Source organism: Globicephala melas, chromosome 20, assembly GCF_963455315.2.
Source record: "Globicephala melas chromosome 20, mGloMel1.2, whole genome shotgun sequence".
Lineage (NCBI taxonomy): Eukaryota > Metazoa > Chordata > Mammalia > Artiodactyla > Delphinidae > Globicephala > Globicephala melas.
In genome coordinates this window covers 54,965,012-54,973,542 of record NC_083333.1, presented here as the reverse complement: position 1 = coordinate 54,973,542, position 8,531 = coordinate 54,965,012, and the positions used below count along the sequence as shown (strand labels likewise).

The window sequence follows — 8,531 nt, the reverse complement described above, 5'->3', positions numbered from 1 at the left end:
GAAAATTGTTTCCTTAGGTTGCAAGTATTTTTTCCTCAGTGAAGTATTTTTTTTTATATATATATATTGGTTGCAAGTATTTCTTCTCCAGTTGGTCATTAGTCTTTTGAATTTCTGTATCCTACTGTCAAAAGCTTATAAAGTAGACAAGCATATCAATATTTTCCTTTCAGCTTTTGAGGTTTATTTCTTGCTGAGAAAGGTCCTCCTCAACCCTGAAGTATGAAATAATTCATATTTTTCTACAAAATTACCTATTTCATGCAGGTTTTCAATATACTTGTGTATATTTGAGCAAAATAACATCTTATAATCTATAATTAAATTATCATTCCTACTTCTCATTATGTTTCTGCTTTCTCCTTTTTTTGATTAAAATAATGATCTTTTATCAATTGTATCTTTTCCAAAAGAACTAGCTTATGAGTTTACTTACTAATTCATCTTTTTTCTTTTTTGTCTTTCACTAGTATCAGGTTTTCGCTACTTACTTCAATTTCCTTAAGTACAATATCTTTGATTCTTTTTCTTTTTATAATTTTATAACTTTCAGCTTTTATCTTTACTTTTTTCTTTTTCCTTAGGTTTCTTTTGCTGTACTTTTTTTCCTTCCTGATCTCCTGAAATAAATGTTTAATTAATTTATTTTCAGTCTTTTACTTTTCAAAAGATATAGTATTTTAAAAATATATATTTATGTATTGGTTTATTATTTTTATTGAGTTATAATTGACATACAATATTATGTTAGATTCAGGTGTATAACATAGTGATTTGATATTTTTTACATTACAAAGTGATCACCACTTTGTAAATCTAGTTACCATCTGTCACCATACAAAGATACTACACTATTATTGACTATATTTCTTATGCTGTACATTACAACCCCAGGACTTATTTATTTTATAACTGGAAGTTCATACCTCTTAATCACCACCACTTATTTTGTCATCCTCCTCAACCCCTCCCCTCTGGCAACCACCAGTTTCTTCTCTGTATCTATGAGTTGTTTCTGTTTATCTTGTTTTTTAAATGTCACATGTAAGTGAGATCATAAGTTATTTGTCTTCCGTCTGACTTATTTCACTTAGCATAATACTCTCTAAGTCCATTCATGCTGTTGCAAATGTCAAGATTTCATTCTTTTTTATGGCTGAGTAATATTCCATTATATATATATATATATATAAAATAAGCATACACAAATAACATCTTCTTTATCTATTCGTCTTCCAATTGACACTTAGGTTGCTTCCATATCTTGTCTACTGTAAATAATGCTACAATGAACATAGGGGGTACATATATTTTTTTGAATTCTTATTTTTGTTTTCTTTGGACAAGTACGCAGAAGTGGAATTTCTGATTATATGGTAGTTCATTTTATATATTTTGGATAACAACCCCTTATCACATATATCATCTGCAAATATCTTCTCCCATTCAGTAGGTTGTCTTTTTGTTTTGCTGATAGTTTCTTTTACTGTGCAGCTTTTTAGTTTGATATAGTCCCATTTGTTTATTTTTGCTTTTGTTTCTCTTGCCTGAGGAGATATATCCAAAAAAATATTGCTAAAACTTATGTCAAAGATCTCACAACCTATAGTTTCTTCTAGGAGTATTATAGTTTCAGGTCTTATATTTAATTCTTTAATCAGTTTTTAGTTTATTTGTGTATATGGTGTAAGAAAGTTGTCCAGTTTCATTCTTTTGAATGTAGCTGTCCAGTTCCCCCAACACCATTTATTGAAGAGACTGTCTCTTCCCCATTGTATATCCTTGTCTCCTTTGTCGTATATTAATTGACCATATGAGTGTGAATTTGTTTCTTGGCTCTCTATTCTGTTCCACTGATTTATGTGTCTGTTTTTGTGCCACTATATTTTTTGATTACTGTAATTTTGTAGTAGTTTGAAATCAGGGAGTGTGATACCTCCAGCTTTGTTCTTCTTTCTCAAGATAGCTTTGGCTATTTGAGGTCTTTCTGTGGTTCCATACAAATTTTAGGATTACTTGATCTCGTTCTAGGGAAAATTCCATGGTATTTTGATAGGAATTGCATTTGAATCTGTAGATTGCTTTGTGTAGTATGCACATTTTAACAATATTAATTATTTCAATCCATGAGCACAGTATATCTTTTATTTTTTGTGTTGTCTTTAGTTTCTTTCATCAATGTCTTATAGTTTTCAAAGTATTGAATACAAGTATCTTGCCTCTAGTTCATCTTATTTGAAACTCTCTGGGCTTCCTAAACCTGGATGTCTGTTTCCTTCCTCATATTATAGAAGTTTTCAGCCATTTACTTTTTCAAATGATTTTTCTGACCCTTTATCTCTCTCTTCTCCTTTGGAACGCTTATAATGTGAAAAATATGTTGCTTGATGTACTCCTACAACTCTGTAAAGGTATTTTTACTTCTTTTAATTCTCTTTTCACTTTGTTGCTCTCTCTGGGTGAGTTCCATTGCTTTGTTTTCCAGCTCACTGATTTTTCTTGTACCTCCACTCTGCTGTTGACCCCCCCTAGTGTATTTTTTAGTCCAGTTATAACTTTTGTTTGGTACTTCTTATATTTTCCATCTCCTTCTTGAAGTTCCATGTTCATACATTCTTCTTCCAAGATCAGTGAGCTTTTTTATGACCATTATTTTGAACTCTTTTTCAAGTAAGTTGTTTATCTGTTTCATTAAGATCTTTTTCTAGGCATTTCCCTTATTCTTTGGCTTGGAACAGAATTCCTCGTCTCCTTATTTTGCTTATGTTTGTCTGTATGTGTTAGGCTAATCAGCTACCTCCCTCAGTCTTGAAAGAGTGGTCTTGTGTAGGAGCTGTTCTGTGTAGGCCAGAAGTGCAGTCTCGCCTGGCCACCAGAGCCAGGCAATCTTTGGGCATCTTTTGTGTGGGCTGCATGAGCTCACCAGCTATAATAGGGCCCTGGCTGCTGCCCAGGGAGGGCAGGGCTCAGGGTGTTTGCCCAACCCACTGTGGCTTGGCCACTGTGTGGAAAGGGCAACTTTGAGTTGCTTGCCTCTCCCAGTTGTGACTCAAGCACTGTGGCAAGTGAGAGGAGCTCAGGCCTGATTGTGGCTTGGCTGCTGCATGGGGAGGGTAGGACTAAGGGCTCTTACCTAGCCCAGTTGTGGTCTAGCTTTTGCGCTGGAAATGTGGGGCTCAGGGGACTCATCTGCCCAGTATGGTTTCAGCTTGGCTGCTTCACAGGGAGGGTGGGGTTCATGGTGCTCACTGAGTCCAGATGTCACTTGGCAACAGCACAAATAGGATGGGGCTTGGGACTCTCACTCATTCTGGTTGCAACTTGGTCCCTGCAGATGGTGGATGGGGCTCAGATGGCTTGCCTGGCCAAATTGTGACTTGGGTGCTCGTGGGGGAGTGGGGGGGACACAGAGTGCTTGCCCAGCCTTGCTATAGCATGGGTGGGTGGAGCACACCCTCCAGAGTAGCAGGTTAGAGAGAGGGAACCAAAAATGGTGCCTGTAGGCTCCATCAGCAGCAAGTCCTTGCAGGTTCCTGCCTCTCCTAGAGCTGCTTTAAAATGTCTCTGCACTTTTTAATCTGTTGATTTTGTGCTGGTTCTCAGTGCCAGAGAGTTTGTGCAGGAGCCTTTTAAGAGTAGGATCACCATTCCTTGCAGTTCTATGGTTTTCCTGGTGTTAGTCCCCATTAATTTTCCAAACCAGATGTTTTGGGGGCCCATCTTTCCAGTGCCAGCTCCCAGAGTCAGGGTGCCTGAAGTGGGGCACTATCCCTTCACTCTTTGAGTTAGAGTTTTGTATTTTCTGGGATCCCTCCTGATTGTGGGGTCACCACATCTGGGGTGGGGTCCCAGGTGAGGCCGTGTCTCTGCCTCTCCTACCCTTCTCCATGTGCTTCTTTTGCCTTTTGTTGTGGAGGTGCTGTTTATCTAGTTCTCAGGTCCTTTTCAGAGGAAAAACTGTTCTACATGTAGCTGTAAATATGCTGTGTCTGTGAGAGGAGGTGAATTCAAGGTCTTCCTCCACCACCAGCTTGGACTCCTTGTTTCTTCTCCATTTATTTTAAGACATAATAGAAACAAATTAATTTCTAAATGTATTTAGTATATTTTTCTCTTTGAAAAGTATATGGACATAGCTTGGCCAAACATCTTGGACTTATCCATATAAAAATAAAAGCAAAGAAAATCCATAAGAGATAAAAAGGAGTTTAGTATACTATTCTATCAATTCTATCACAACATAACATTTTCAATAACAGAGTAATTTGCAGGAAAACTAAGGCTGAAATATTCTCTGGTCTTTAGTTATAATCTCAGGCATTTAAAAAATGATTTTATAAAAATATTTAGACAATTTCAATTGTAGTATAATGAAATAACATTTATAATACAAACTAACTATAGCTGTTTATTTTCAAAAGTAGAATGGGAAACCAGTGTTTCAAAGCCCTGATTAGTTCTTCTGTCCTAAGTAAAGGATAAGCCTTCAAGCTGGCAGTCTTCTGTTCAGAGAACATAGGGTCTTGGGTATGCAAAATTTATTCTGGGACTGTACAATGAATTGAGAGCTAAATTTCTCTGGAAATGGGGTTGAGGAAGGTGGTGATGAGAAGTAATGCAAACTCAGAAAAACAAAAATTGTAAGAAGGGTATTGAGAGACAAAGTGGGTGCAGCAAAATGACAGAGAGTTAAAGTCAGCAGATTAAAATATTTTATGAAAAATTCTAGCTGGTCAGGAGTCTAAAGAATTTTATGGAAGTAAATATTTGACAATAAATTTTAAAATTTGTTTTGCTTTAATGTAAAAGCCTTCTATTGCCAGAAGCCTTCAGTGATGCTTATCATACACACAAATACCATGTGTGTGTGCAGTTTGGGGAGCATGGCAAGTAATAGCTCTAAGAAAAGGTAGATTCAGGGCCTAGAGTCAGTAAGAAGCCTGTCTAAAGCTTAGTCAAGCTGAGGGAACTATTAACACCATCTTGGTCACTAGAAATCTAAAAAGTGTCTTATTAAAAGACCAAGATTTAAAGAGACTCTGGATAAAAAAAGGAGATATATTGAGATTTATCAGAAAACCCAACAGAGAGAACACTCTGAGAATTTCTACAGGAAAGAAACACAGAACCTCATAAAGAAGTTTTTCCTGGAAAAGCCATGGCCTAACCTCAAATCAAAGCCTGCAGGGTTGAAAAATTCAGTGAGCCATGGGGCAGGTTTGGTGTAATTAAAGACCACAGAAATAGCTGCATGAGCCTCCTCTCAGAGTAGCTGCCCTCAGGTTAAATCTCAAATAGGTTTCTCTATTTAGAAGCACAAAAAACCCAGCATGAGCCTTGGTTCTAGGCAGAAAAAGAGGAGTTTCTCAAATAACTTTTCTACTGTGCTCAGGAGGCCAATGTTATGTGGACCAACCAAACTCTGTCTTCACTCAGCCCCTCTCTGCATGACCACACAAGCCAGAATCTTAAAATTGGAATCTGTATTCACTACCAGCAGAATACAGATTTTTCTCATGTTGAGTACATTCAATACTGATCAAAGTAACCTTTTAATTATAAATGTGTGAAGGTGTACAATAATCATCAACAGACAAAACAACCAGAAGAACTAACCACTGAACAAAGCGGTTGTTGCAGGAATCAGAAGAGATGTTAAAATTAATTATAATTAGCATCCTCCCAAAGATTCAGAAGGATTTAACATTTATTAAAAATTAACTCATCACTATTTAAAAAGCAATGAGAATTTTTAGCTATTAAAACCAATGTAATGGGTAGAGGGTGCTTGGTAGGTAAACTTCAAGATGGCTACAAGCAAGCCCTACCTTCTGGTATTCATGTCTTAATTCTTAATCTTTGTATATGGGTTGGAGCTAGTGATTTTCTTCTAACACATAGAATATGGCAAAATTGATGGATAGCATTTCAAAGATTAAGTTACAAGGAGACTATGGCTTCCATCTGCCTATCCTTTTGTTCTCATGCTTGCTCACTCAGATGGAAGTCAGCTGCCACATTGTGAGCTGACATAAGGAGAAGCCCCCATAACAATGAACTGAGGGAGTCCTACAGGCAATGATTAGTAAGAAACTGAGTCCCTTTGTCCAAAAGCCCTGAAAAATTGCATATTGCCAACAATCACATGAGTGAACTTGAAAGTAGATATTCCCTCAATCAAATCTTCAGATGAGACTTCATCCCTGGGCAAAATCTTGATTGGAATCTTGTGAGAAGCCTTGAAGTAGAGGAATACACTTAATCCTTAGCTGGACTCCAGACACTCAGAAACTATAAGATACTTTACTTTACTACTTTACTTTCACTAAGTTTTGGAGAAATTTTTTATGATGCAATTGATAAGTCATAAGGTTGGTGGGGAGGCAGAGAGGCAGTTGGGAACTTATCTGAAGGTCAAATAGTAGAATGGCTCCTGGTGAAAAATCAAATTAATGACAAAGTCAAGGCAGGAATTTTCTCAAAACACAAGACAAAAGAAAAGTAAGAAAGAAATAGTATATTTATTTTTTGAAAGTTAAGAGATGTAGAGAATAGATGTAAGAGATTGATGGATAAGAGAGAGTCAAAGAAATAATAAGGAAATATAATTTTTTAAAATCCCTAATCTGAAGAAAGTTTTGAGTTCTCATATAGAGTCAGTGAAAGCTTAAATTATTATTGAAGAAGACACTTAGTAACATTGTGGTGACATTTGTTACTTCTCAACAACAAATGGAAAATTCCATAAGCTGAGAGAAAAATTAAAATTTCCAGTATTCTAGAAAACATTCCAAGATGCCTACAATGTATTTAAGAAAAATATTTTGAACTTATCCAAATTATATTCAAATGTAAAAGCAAAAGAAATACATTTTCAGAAGTTCAAAAAAAGAGGAGGCTTAAAATTAATTCCTTCTCCTTGATTAATTATTAAAGTATGTGCTCCAGAAAAAAAAAAAAAAGACTGAGTCCAAGAAAGAAGAGAACAAAAGAACATATTAATAGTAAAATACATAATACATAATGAACTCTAAACTATATAGATAGTTCAGTTATGAAATTTATAAAATGGAAAAAAATTCAGTTTAAAACAGCAGACAGCCGCGCACGCGAAGGAGCCACGCTGAGGGCCGGGCCGGGCAGTGGGCACTTGACCCGGGTGGCGGGCGGGCGGTTTCCGCCCGGCCCGGGGCACTCCCCCTGAGCGCCCGCCTACCCGTAGGCCCAGCCCAAGGTCTGGCAGCCAGCAACAGAGCCGGGCGCCCACGGCCTGAGCGCCCCCGGCAGCACTATGCCTGTGCTGCTGGAGCGCCCCAAGCTTTCCAAAGCCATGGCCAGGGCGTTGCACCGGCACATCATGATGGAGCGGGAGCGCAAGAGACAGGAGGAGGAAGAGGTGGACAAGATGAGGGAACAGAAGATGAAGGAAGAGCAGGAGAGAAGGAAGAAAAAGGGAATGGAAGAGAGAATGTCACTAGAGGAAACCAAGGAACAAATCCTGAAGTTACAGGAGAAGCTTTTAGCCCTACAGGAAGAGAAACATCAGCTTTTCCTGCAGCTCAAGAAAGTTTTACATGAGGAGGAAAAACGGAGGCGAAAAGAGCAGAGTGACCTGACCACTCTGACATACCAGCAAGGCTTGACCGTTCACACTGGAACTCACCTCCTCAGCATGCAGGGGAGCCCTGGAGGACACAATCGCCCAGGCACCCTCATGGCAGCAGACAGAGCCAAACAGATGTTTGGAACCCAAGTGCTTACAACCCGGCACTACGTAGGCTCAGCAGCTGCTTTCGCAGGGACCCCAGAGCATGGGCAATTCCAAGGAACCCCGGGCGGCGCCTATGGGACTGCTCAGCCCCCACCTCACTATGGACCCACACAGCCTGCCTACAGTCCTAGTCAGCAGCTCAGAGTACGGTACCTGTCTCAGCCGCAGCCTCAGTCCTATGCCGTGCCAGCCACTTTCAGCCCACCCAGACAGGGTTCCTCCAGCCTGGTGGTGTCCCATCCTTGCAAAAACAAATGGAACACGCTAACCAACAGACAGGCTTTTCTGACTCATCCTCCCTGCGCCCCATGCATCCCCAAGCTCTGCATCCAGCCCCTGGACTCCTGGCCTCACCCCAGCTCCCTGTGCAGATGCAACCAGCAGGAAAGTCGGGCTTTGCAACCACCAGTCAGCCTGGCCCTCGGCTCCCTTCATCCAGCACAGCCAGAACCCGCGATTCTACCACAAGTGACCATCAGATTTGATCTTCAACCTTGCCCCCAGCCCCTGCCGTGGGGGAGGATCCCTGGTGTGTCCTAGTCCCAGGCCAATAAAATCTACCTGCCACTGAAAAAAAAAAAAAAAAAAAACAGCAGACTGACCAAACATGCTGTGTCTCTCATTTCTCCAAAGAACTCACTAAGATTGTAATAAATAAAAATAAAAGGCATCATCAGTACACAAGGAAAAGAGAATGGAAATAGGTGCATCTACATATTGGAGAATTTAACAAAATTTTTAAAGGTTAAAAGCAAATAAA

The 8,531-nt window shown here is 39.1% G+C and overlaps 1 pseudogene; it reads left to right on the top strand.

Annotated features, from left to right (window-relative positions):
- Positions 1-7,291: 7,291 nt before the first annotated feature.
- Positions 7,292-8,331, top strand: LOC115866298 (G protein pathway suppressor 2 pseudogene; annotated as a pseudogene).
- Positions 8,332-8,531: the final 200 nt, after the last annotated feature.